Raw genomic sequence first — 10,832 nt, 5'->3', positions numbered from 1 at the left:
AACGTGAACCCACCCCACTTTTCCTCACTTTGAGGGACTCCAGGGCACAGGGATTTGCCGTGACCCTCATGACTCTGGTCCCACTCAGAAACACACCCCAACGCCCTCCCCCCTCCTGCCTGCCCAGCCAGGGCACGAATGGGGCACTCAGGGCAAGGCAGGGGTAGCATCTGTCCCACCCACTGGTGCTAACAGCACAGCTCTGAGCTCCCCTCCTGTGGGAGAGCCCTTCCCCGTTTTCTGCCCTGAGGTTGAACACAAGGGAGCACTCACCTGCCTGGCCTTGGCCCACAGCTCTGTGCAGGGAAGTGTCACTCAGATGGGGCCATATTTATAGGGACAGGGTCCCTGGACCTGATCTCCCCACTGAGGAGCCATTATCATGTCATCTGTAGGACAGGTGACACTGTCTTCACTGAGAACCTGGGGCGTCCCCAGTGAGGAACAAATCTGACCCCCAGGGCTAGTCCCCCTCGTCCACTCCTGGGGATTAGTGACAAGTCCTGGCAATTACCAAGAAGGTCTACGGGAGCAGCTGAGCAGAGGGCACAGGAGTGTCTGTGCCCTGTGGGGGACTCCAAGTTGAGAATGAAAGTCACAACTGGGGGAGGGATGGACACGCAAGAGGCACCAGGGGCTCCCATCACTGTGTTTCCCGTTGGGCAGTTTCCCTCCTGGTCTCATTTGCCAAAACTCTTCCAAAGTTTGTTCACATGGATCATGAGCACGAAGCCTGGAGGCTGGCCTTTCCCATGAGTTTAAGTTCCACAAGCTTTGCTATTTATGATGTCACGTCAGTTTAAGCTTGAAAATAATCCATGTGAAGCCAGTGTTTCCACTCTCAGATTCCTTGTGCCCAGGTCACTCTGCAAGGAGGTCAAATTTGTTTTGTTCACCCATGAGCCCCCTCCTCGTGTCCCTTGTTGGAGCACCAGCCTGTCCCTGTGTCCTGGGTAATTAGCAGTGGAGAGGAGCCCTCCTGAACATATGCACAGGGATTAAGAGGAGGCATAGATTAAGAAACACAGAGGGATAATATGATAATTCTTTAAGTTGCTCATTAGCAGCAGCATTTGATGCTGGGAAACATCAGTTGATAATTGGATTTGGAAACCAGTTTCCTCAGCTGGAAAATAGGCCTGGTGCTCCTCCGAGAGATCACAGAGCAGAGGGGCTGCAATGCTTCCTCCTCGCCAGGCTCCTCAGGTAGTAAGCTGATGGGCTGGGGGCCACGGACACGTCCACATTCAGTACGTGGGCTTTTCAAAACGAGCCAGGCAGACAGGAGACTACGCCTTCGTTGAAGTGTTCAGTCCTGTTCCCTGTCTGGGGGAAAATGTGGAAGTAGGTGTTGAGGGATTACTCATCATGAGGGTCCTGTTCAGACATATTCGAACGTGCATGAACAGAGAGGACGTTCTGTAAGCCCCCGCAGCGCAAGGAAAGGAAGAAATGTGTGAAACACTCATGTCCCCGGTTCTCATGTTTGAAACGCTGGTTAGATAAGCCCATGGGTCATCACAGGACTTTAGCTGATGTGGTAACATGGCTCAGGTCTGCACTGTCCCGCATGGGAGCCCCCGTCCACTGTGGCTAGTGGATGCCTGAAATGGCTTCATCTGAACTGAGGGGCCTGTGAATATAAAATATGCACTGGGTTTCTAAGAGGTATTAAGATGGATAGAATGCAAACTATCTTGTCAAGAACTTTTTAGATTCGATTATAGCTTGAAATGACATTCTCAGAAGATTAAATAATGTACAGTTTCTTTTCACTTCACATGGCTACATATAAATTGCTAATTACACCTGTAGGTCATGTTCTATTTCTATTGGACATGGCTGGTTAGACTCAGAAACTCTTCAATCTCCCAGGTGACCCCCCTGGTGGTGTGAAAAGGCCTGGCAGAACCTGAGACGTTGGATACATCACTGGGGGGAAATTCAGCACCTTGTGCAGCCTGTGAAGCCATGGTGACTAAAGGAAATGAAGACACTGTCATTTCTCCGGCCTGTATATGAAATTCAAAGTCAGCCTACTGCTCTCAGGGCAACGTATACAGCGCTGTGTCCGTGGGCGCGCACGCTGTGTCCGGCACCGAGTTGCCCTCGCACAACACTTCTGAGTAACAAAGGGCTACATTCTACAGACCTTGCCTTTCAAAGCTGCCTTTTGTTGGAATCTGAGAAATCAAGAGAAAATTGCACAAGACTGGACTCATCTCATGTCCACGAGGTCCTCCTGGAGCCCCCACCCGATTCCCCTGACAGTTCAGTCCTGGAGTGAGGTCCCCTGCAAGGGGCTTCTGCTGGAAATGGTCCCTCCTCCCTCCTCATTCACATCTCACCTCTTCTCCTTCACCTGATCAGAATTTGATTTATTTCAGGAATATACAACCCAAAGCAAGCTCCACTTTCAATGCAACCCCTATCAAAATGTCCATCTCATCTTTCACAGAACTAGAGCAAATAATCTCCCAATTGACATGGAACCCCAGAAGCCCCCGAACTGCTAAAGCTACCTTGAGAAAGAACAGAGCTGCTGGAATCACGCTCCCTGACTTCAGACTGAGTTAGAACGCTACAGTCATCCAAAGGGCGTGTCAGTGGCACAGAGACAGACCCTCAGAACACTGGGCCGGAACAGACAGCCCAGGAGTACACCCACGCACTATGCTCAGCCAGCCCACAGCTAAGGAGGCAAGAACACGCAATGGAGAAAAGGCAGTTACTGCTCTACGTGGTGCTGAGAAGGCTGATCACCTGCATGGGAAAGAGTGAGATTAGAACATTAACTGCTGCCACATCGAGAGATAAACTAAAAACAGATTACAGGCCTAAATTTAAGGTCTGAAACCATAAAACTCCTAGAAAGGAACCCAGGCAGGATACTGTCTGACTTTAATCCTAGCAATATTCTTTCATTTTTTATACATCCATTTTATAACATATAGCATTATTCATTATAACCAAAAGATAGAAGAAAGCTGAGTCCATCAGAGGGTGAATGAATAAACAAAAAGTGGCATATACTTCTCAGCGGGATCCTGTTCAGCATTAAGAGGGAATTTCTGACAATTCTGCAGCCTGGATGAACCCTGAGGACATTATGCTCTGTGAGATGAGCCAGTCACCAAGAGACAAATACTGTGTGATTCCACTTACACGAGGGACCTCAAGTAGCCAAAATCAGAAAGAGAGGAAGTGGAGTGATGGTTAGGCACCGGGAGGAGGTATGAATGGGAATTTGTTGTTGTCAGTTTTGCAAGATGAAAAGGGTTCTGGCGACTGAGTGCACAACACTGTACGTGTACTTAACACAACTGAACTGTCTTCTCCAAAATGGTTATTAAGATGGTAAATTTTATGTTATATGTATTTCACTACCATTTAAAAAGTTTAAAAATATACACAAATAAATTACAGTGTGTGATTTCCAGGGTGTTACGTCTAGGCAGTAATTAAATGAGTATTATCAGAGGAGAACTTTGTTTTACTAAGGTTAAAAGATGATTAAAAAAACAAGTTTATACTGTATAGCACAGGGGACTATATTCAATATCTTGTAGTAACTTATGTTGAAAAAGAATATGAAAATGAATATATGTGTGTTCATATGACTGAAACATTATGCTGTACACCTGAAACGGACACAACAGTGATAAACTGACTTTACTTCAATCAAAAATATATACAAAAGGTATTAAATTCTGAGGAATAGACTTAACAAGGAAGTGAAAGATCTGCACGCTAAAAATTAGAAAACCTTGATGGGAAACACTAGAGAAAGCACAAATATATGGCAAGACATCCTGTGTTCATGGATTGGAGGTCTTAACATACTTACAATGTCAACACTACCCAAAGCTATTTACAGATGCAGTGCAACTCCTATTAAGATTCCAACTATACCTCTTTGCTGAAATAGAAGTATCTTCCTTTAAATTCATATGGGATTTCAAGGGACTCCCCAATATTCAAAACCATCTTGCAAAAAACAAAGCTTGTAGTCTCACAATTCCTGATTTCAAGACTTAGTGCAAAGGAAAAGAATCAAAACAGTGGTGGTACTGATCGAAAGACAGAGAAACAGTGAAGACTAGGAGGCCCAGAGATACACCACCACATGTGTGCACAGGACTTTCGACAAGGGTGCCAATACCTCTCACCGGTGAAACAGTCTCCTCGACAAATAACGTGGGTCAACTGGGTGTCCGCGTGCAAAATGCCGTCGGACGAATGAGACTGCCTCAGACTCAAAACTGTGAGTCAAAGGAAGCAATCAGCCAAGTGCAATATAACCTAGAGAATAAGAGAAAACACTTGCAAGTCACAGATCTGATAAGGTAGTGCGATCTAAGTCATGTAATATATGTGTTCCTTAAAAAACTAACAACAGGCTTACCATATGATCCAGCAGTCCCACTCGTGGCCATCTATCCAGGGAAAACTCTAACAGGAAAAGACACACGCACCCCAGTGTTCAGAGCTGCACTATTTACAACAGCCAAGACATGGAAGCAACCTCAGTGTCCATCCACAGATGACTGGCTAAAGAAGAGGTGATACACACACACACACACACCATGGAATACTACTCAGCATAAAAAAGGAAATAATGCGATTTGCAGCGACATGGATGGACCTGGAGATCGTCATGCTAAGTGAAGTAAGTCAGAGAGACAAAGACAAATATCATATGATCTCACTTATATGTGGAATCTAAAAAATGGCAAAAATGAACTTATTTACAAAACAGAAACAGGCTCAGAAAACAAACCCATGTTTACCAAAGAGAGAAGGGGGAGTGATAATTTAGGAGTTTGGGATTTGCAGATAGTACAGCCCAGGGAGCTATACTCAATATATTCTAACAACCTATGATGAAAAAGTATGATACTGGATATAGATGTGTGATGAATCACTCAGCTGTACACCAGAAATGAACACATTTAAGTCAACTACCCTTCAGTAATAAATAAAATATATAACGAACTCCTGTAACTGAACAAAAAACAAATAACCTGATTAACAAATGAGCAAAGATATTTCTCTAAAAGGTGATACACAAATGGTCAATCAGAATATGAAAATGTGCTTAAGATCACTTATCTTCAGAGAAATGGAAAACGGAACCAAAATGAGGTATCATCTCAAGAAAATTAACATAGCGGCTATTTAGAAAAACCTCCAGAAAAATAACAACTTTTGAGGATGGGGAGAAATTTAAACCCTTCTGCACCCTTCCTGGGGTTATACAATGCAGCCACCACCACAGATGGCCGATGTACCCAGGACCGCTGGACTTCAGTGCCCTCAACCCACATGAGCCGCCCGGGAAGCCGGTGCGCAGCACGCGGGGCAGTGCAGAACGTGCAGCCGCCTCATGAGGGCCAGGAGGACCAGGGCCTCGTCAAGGACTTGCCCCTGCAGCGCGTCAAGAAGCCTGGCCCCAAGAACTTCAGAATTACCTACCGCCCTCTGCCCCCTGCAATCTCCAACATCCCGCCCGCCACGACTGAGGGCGACCTCAAGAGCCTCTTCTCCAGTATCAGCGGTGTCATCAAAGAGTTCAAGTTCATCCAGAAGGACTGCAAGATGGCCCTGATCCAGACGGGCTCCATGGAGGAGGCATCCAGGCACTCATCCACTTGTACAACCACGACCTGTGTGAGAACCACCACCTGAGGCTGTCCTTCTCCAAGTCCCCCATCTTGACCCCAGGCTGGGCGCCCAGCCACAACTTCCATCCTTCCAGAAAAAAGTTGAGACAGGATGGAAGGGCGCAGGGCACAGCCACTCAAGGAATGACAGCAATTTAACAGCAAAATGGTGGGAGATTCAACTCCCAGTTGGCCTTGAGGATTAAGTTGGCAGGAGAGCTGACTTCTGGTAGAACTTGAGCTTCATTATATGCTGATTGTAATATATTAGCATGAGAAATAATATGCCTGCAGGCGCCATGACAGTCCCAAGGCTAACAGCAATTCCTGGGAACCCCAGCCCCTTCCCCAGGGTAGTTGGAACGGTCCCACCTGCAGGCCTGTGAAGCTACTGAGCCCAGAAAAACTGGCAACACCAGGCCTAGCCGCTCTTTTCACCCCCTCCTTTTTGGACATGGCCTGCGCTCTGTCTATGGAGTGTGTACCCACTTTTATTTTAACCTAAGCAACCATCTCTCCTTGCCCTACACTCTATGTAGTGCGTATCTCTCTAAATAAATCTACCTTTTCTCAACTCTAGCCCACACTTGAATTCTTTCCTGCATGAAGCCAAGGACCCACACTTGGTGGGGCACATCCCAGGGGCTCAACCGAGACTTGGGACATGGCCCTCCTCATGCCCCACATCCATTTTCCTGCATCAAAGTCATTTTAAAAAGCAGCTAAAGACTGGGTTGGGGCACAGGGGTGGTGGAGGGGAAAGTACAGCACGTGCTTAGCATGCAAGAGGTCCTGGGTTCAATCCCCTGTACCTCCTCTAAAAATAAAACCTAATTCCCCCGAACAAAAAGAGCCAGTGATTACAAACAGCAGATTAAATGACCTTAAAAGACCAGAGAATTTTTAAAGAGATATCAGTTTACCTCTTTTGAAAAAAATTAGATCTAATTCACTTGCTCCCCTTGGGGACACGGGGTGCTGGCGTGGTCGGCACCCCCGCTCCCCGCCCCCTCACCCGTGCCTTCTGCAGCTGCCGGGTGTGCACGCCCAAACCTCCTCTTGTTCCTTAGACCCGCTTCTCAGGCAGGGCTTTCTGGGGGTCGCAGACGTGGAGGGGTTTCTGGGCCTGAGGGGTCAGCCTCCCATGGGATCGGGAGCCTGACGTGGCAGGAGGCTGTGGGTGGCAGGGTCTGGCAGACACTCCAGATCCTTTAATCAAGTATGTGATTCTTTCTCGCCCAGCCCCAGGGGCCCCTCTGGGGACGAGACCCCAGGGCGCGTCCCTGGTGCTTCCTCAACATGCTTTCCTCTGGAATCTCTGCAGCTTCTCACTGGAAATAGTTCCAGTTGACCATCCAAATCTTTCCCATTTATATGCAAAATAGTGTTAGGTGACTTGTTATATAGCAAGATAAAAATGCCATGAATGTGATCTAAGGTTTCTTCCACAAGTTTCTTTTATTCTTTTTGATGGCTGAGTAGTATTCCATTGTATAAATATACCATGACTTCTTTATCCTGTCATCTGTCAGTGGACATTGAGGTTGTCTCCATGTCTTGAGTATTATAAATAGTGCTGCTATGAACATTGGGGTGCTTGTATCTTTTTGAATTAGAGTTCCTTTGAGACATACACCCAGAACTGGGATTGCTGGATCATAGGGTGAGTCTATTTTTAGTGTTTTGAGGAACCTCCACACTGTTTTCCATAATGGCTTCACCAAACTGCATTCCCACCAGCAGTGTAGGAGGGTTCCCCTTTCTCCACAGCCTCTCCAGCATTTGTCATTTGTGGACTTTTGAAAGAATGCCATTTGCAGCAACCTGGATGGACATGGAGATCATCATACACTAAGTGAAGTAAGCCAGAAAGAGAAAGCAAATTATCTCTGGTCTTAACTGCCCGCTTCTGCAGTCAGAAGTGCATGGGGCTCATGTGTGGTCCAGCCCTCCCTCTCTCCCCCACTCCCTTCCTGGGGGCCTGGGCCCCAAGTCTCCATTTCGGGTGGAACAAGGGTGTGATTATTTATCATTTTTTATACCTGTTGTAAATCATGAGGGGCAGCAGATGGTGACACAGATGTGTATTCTGATAATAGCTGTTACAGACTCAGTGTTGTAAGGGGAGCAGGCAGAGTCCACTGGCTGATTCCGGCTTGGAACGCAGAGACAACTGAATTAAAGCAATTTTAAAACAACAATAACAAAGTGCAGCAACCACTATGGGAAACAGATCCCCATAATATTGAAACTAGAACTACTGTGTGACCAAGTTATCCGAATTCTAGGTACACATCCAAAATAACCGGAAGCCACGGGTTGAGAAATTTGTAAGCTGATGTTCACAGCAGCACTATTCACAGTAGCGAAGTAGCCAAACCACCCCTACACTGAGCTTCGGATGGATGGACGAACATGGTCTGTACCCGCAATGGAATATATTTTAGTCTTTAAAAGGAAGGAAGTCCTGGCACAGGGAACAGCATGGAACCTTGAAGACAATATGCAGGGGAAACCAGCCATCCCCACACAAAAAGTGCTTTTGAATTCCACGCGCAGGTGCATATAAAGAGATTAAATATCCGGAATGTAACAGTAAGATGGTGAACACCAATGGCTGAGGAGAGAAGAGAAGAACTTGCTTTGCAGAGCGTGTAGACACCAGCTCTGTGAGAAGGACAAGTTCTGGAGGTCTGTGCCACAGCAACGAGGATTCTGTGCAGGACTGCGCAGAGGAAGACCTGGTTCTAGCTAGCCCATTTGTTTTATGATTATCCTCAACTACAGAAGTTTTTTCAAATGTAGTTTTTCAACATAATTAGTTGGAAAAATATAAATCATCCTTCATGGTATCTGATGAGTTTCTGAAGAAAATTTCCATAAAGAAAAAAGCCATGTTCATGCAACTTACTGTGCATAAGATTAAGCTTCCGTGGGTGCGAACATTAGAACCTTTGTTACCTTGTTACACTGCATCGTTTCCAAACACGAAGTGAAAAATTTCTAAGTACTGGTAGTAAGATTTTTTTCTCTAAAGTTTATAAACAAATACCATTTTATGTAAGAAAAAAAAACAAACCTAAAAAAGAGAAAGAGCTCCATAAACAACCAAACTTCATACCTCACGAAACTAAAAAGCACTAACTAAGGTCAAAGCAACAGAAGGAAGAAAACAGCAAAGACCAGAGCAGAAGTACATGAAATAGAGACCAGAAAAACCACGGAAAACATCGACTAAACTGAGTTGGTTTTTTTTTTTTTTGAAAAGAAAACATCCCTTCGCTCACTTACCTGGGCAGGAACGCGAGGGACATCGGTCACACTCACAGTCGCGTTTCACACCCCAGCGCTGCCCTATCTTCCTCTTCCTCTTCCTCGCTAAGTCCTGATGAATTGGCTTCCCTTAAAAAAATGAAAAACACGTTTTTCTTTCATCACAGCAACTTGCAGTCCTCCCTCTACCTGACCCCCCCCTTCCCATGGCTTCAAGTGTCCTGCTCCTTCTCGGACCCCCGCCCTGCTGATTGCACCAGCTTCTGTCCACGTGACAGTCATCCTCAGCCACCATGTCCTGTTAACTCCCAGTCTCCAAGTGAAACCCGTCCCTTTGTTGCTTCCTTACTCTTCAGCCTCTCCCTAGTGCCCTGAGAGCTGGATGCGGACACGTGGTCTCCTCACCCACGCATCGGGTCTCAGACCACGGCGGCTGGCCGCAGCGAGCATCCGGGGAACACTGGATACTGCTCCTCAGCACTGTCTCCAACAAGAGGGAGGAAATACATGAATTTACTTATTCTGACCTCTGCTTTGAATTACAATCATCTGCAAATTCTCTGGGACTGGAGGGAGCTGGGTTTTACTGGAGCCTCATGAATCACACAAAATCTCTTTTACTAACAAAAGATCTGACTTGACTCTCATGCCCAGTAAATCCTCATTTGACCCTCCAGAAGCCCTGTTCTGTGTTCCCTAAGTCAAAGCTCCACCCTGCCACGGCATCGTTCAGTGTGCATGACCGGTGGGAAGCAGGGTTAGCAGGTGTCCTGCCCAAAGTTACTGCACAAGCAGAGCTCCAAGAGCCTCTCCTGTCGGAGACACCCCCTGTCCTGTGTTTTGCCCTGAGAAGGAAGCACTCACCTGACTCATCTTGGCTGCAAAGCTCCATTCAGGGAAGTGTTGATCAGGATGGGTTCCGGGGCTCCTGAGTCCGCAGTTACAGGGACAGGGTCCGCACACCTGCTCTCCAACAGGAACACCATCATCTGCTCATCAGTGACACTGCACGGAGCGCCTTCGGTGTCTCCCATGAGCAGCCAATTTCATCCCAGTGCAGCCATCATCTCTTCCTCAAGTGCTTAAGGACAACGTTTGGCAATTAAAGAAGACCTGAGAGGCCAAGCAGAGGCCAAAAAACCTTTTCTGCATTCCCCGAGGATAGCTGAAGTTCAGAATCAAAGTGATAATCAGGCGTTCAAGGGACACTCGAAGGTGACTTCTGTCACATTATTCTTAATTGGTCAAGTTCAAGGACAAAGCTTTTTCATCTCTTCAGAATACTCAGTGTCATCTTGGTCAGGAGTCTGTTTCTAATGACTTTAAATTCCACGATTCTTGCTACTTACAGCCTTAGGACTTTTTCCTCTGGAGAATACCCAGATTTGAAGCTCTCTCTCCCACTTCAAAACACTGTGTATCTGATGTGATTCCGTGGGAAGATGGTACCTTTTGATGGAACCGTTGTTGGAATGTTTCATTGGAATGCACCACACCTGTTTTCCTAGTGTGTATGGCAGCTTCCACCCACAAAGGCAGCGTTAAGTAGGTTTGGTAGAGACCATATGAGCCTAAAATATTTCCTATTTGACTCCTCATTAAAAATGTGCCTCTTGCAACTGCGTGTACTTTGTAGGACGTCTAGTGCCCAGCACCCACCCCATGTGCAGATTCATGATGCCCCCAGCCCTCGGGACATCCACACATCCCCATGTGTTTCCAACAGTCTTTTCACTGATAAATTGTTTTTGCTGTCATTTGTTTCTTATTGAGTATGTCTTCTTGTTTTTATTCTTCTTTTAGAGCTCCTCCAAGGGCTTCTCAAGTCATTATACGTGAAGAGGAAGTCACCAGCAGTGTCAGCATCACAGGTGTGTTCACTGTGGAAAGAAAAGA

The 10,832-nt window shown here is 46.4% G+C and overlaps 1 long non-coding RNA gene across 1 annotated transcript; it reads right to left on the bottom strand.

The window, feature by feature from the left end:
• Positions 1–215: 215 nt before the first annotated feature.
• LOC116665995 lies at positions 216–10,612 on the bottom strand. The gene is made up of 3 exons (XR_004322845.1): positions 9,801–10,612; positions 8,955–9,065; positions 216–1,326 (listed from the first exon to the last, which is right to left on the bottom strand). It is a non-coding gene; the product is annotated as an uncharacterized LOC116665995 (long non-coding RNA).
• Between the last annotated feature and the right edge of the window lie 220 nt (positions 10,613–10,832).

This window comes from Camelus ferus, chromosome 9 (genome assembly GCF_009834535.1).
Source record: "Camelus ferus isolate YT-003-E chromosome 9, BCGSAC_Cfer_1.0, whole genome shotgun sequence".
In the NCBI taxonomy this organism is placed as follows: domain Eukaryota; kingdom Metazoa; phylum Chordata; class Mammalia; order Artiodactyla; family Camelidae; genus Camelus; species Camelus ferus.
Note: the sequence above shows the minus strand (reverse complement) of the source record. Positions and strands in the feature narration are given on the sequence as shown.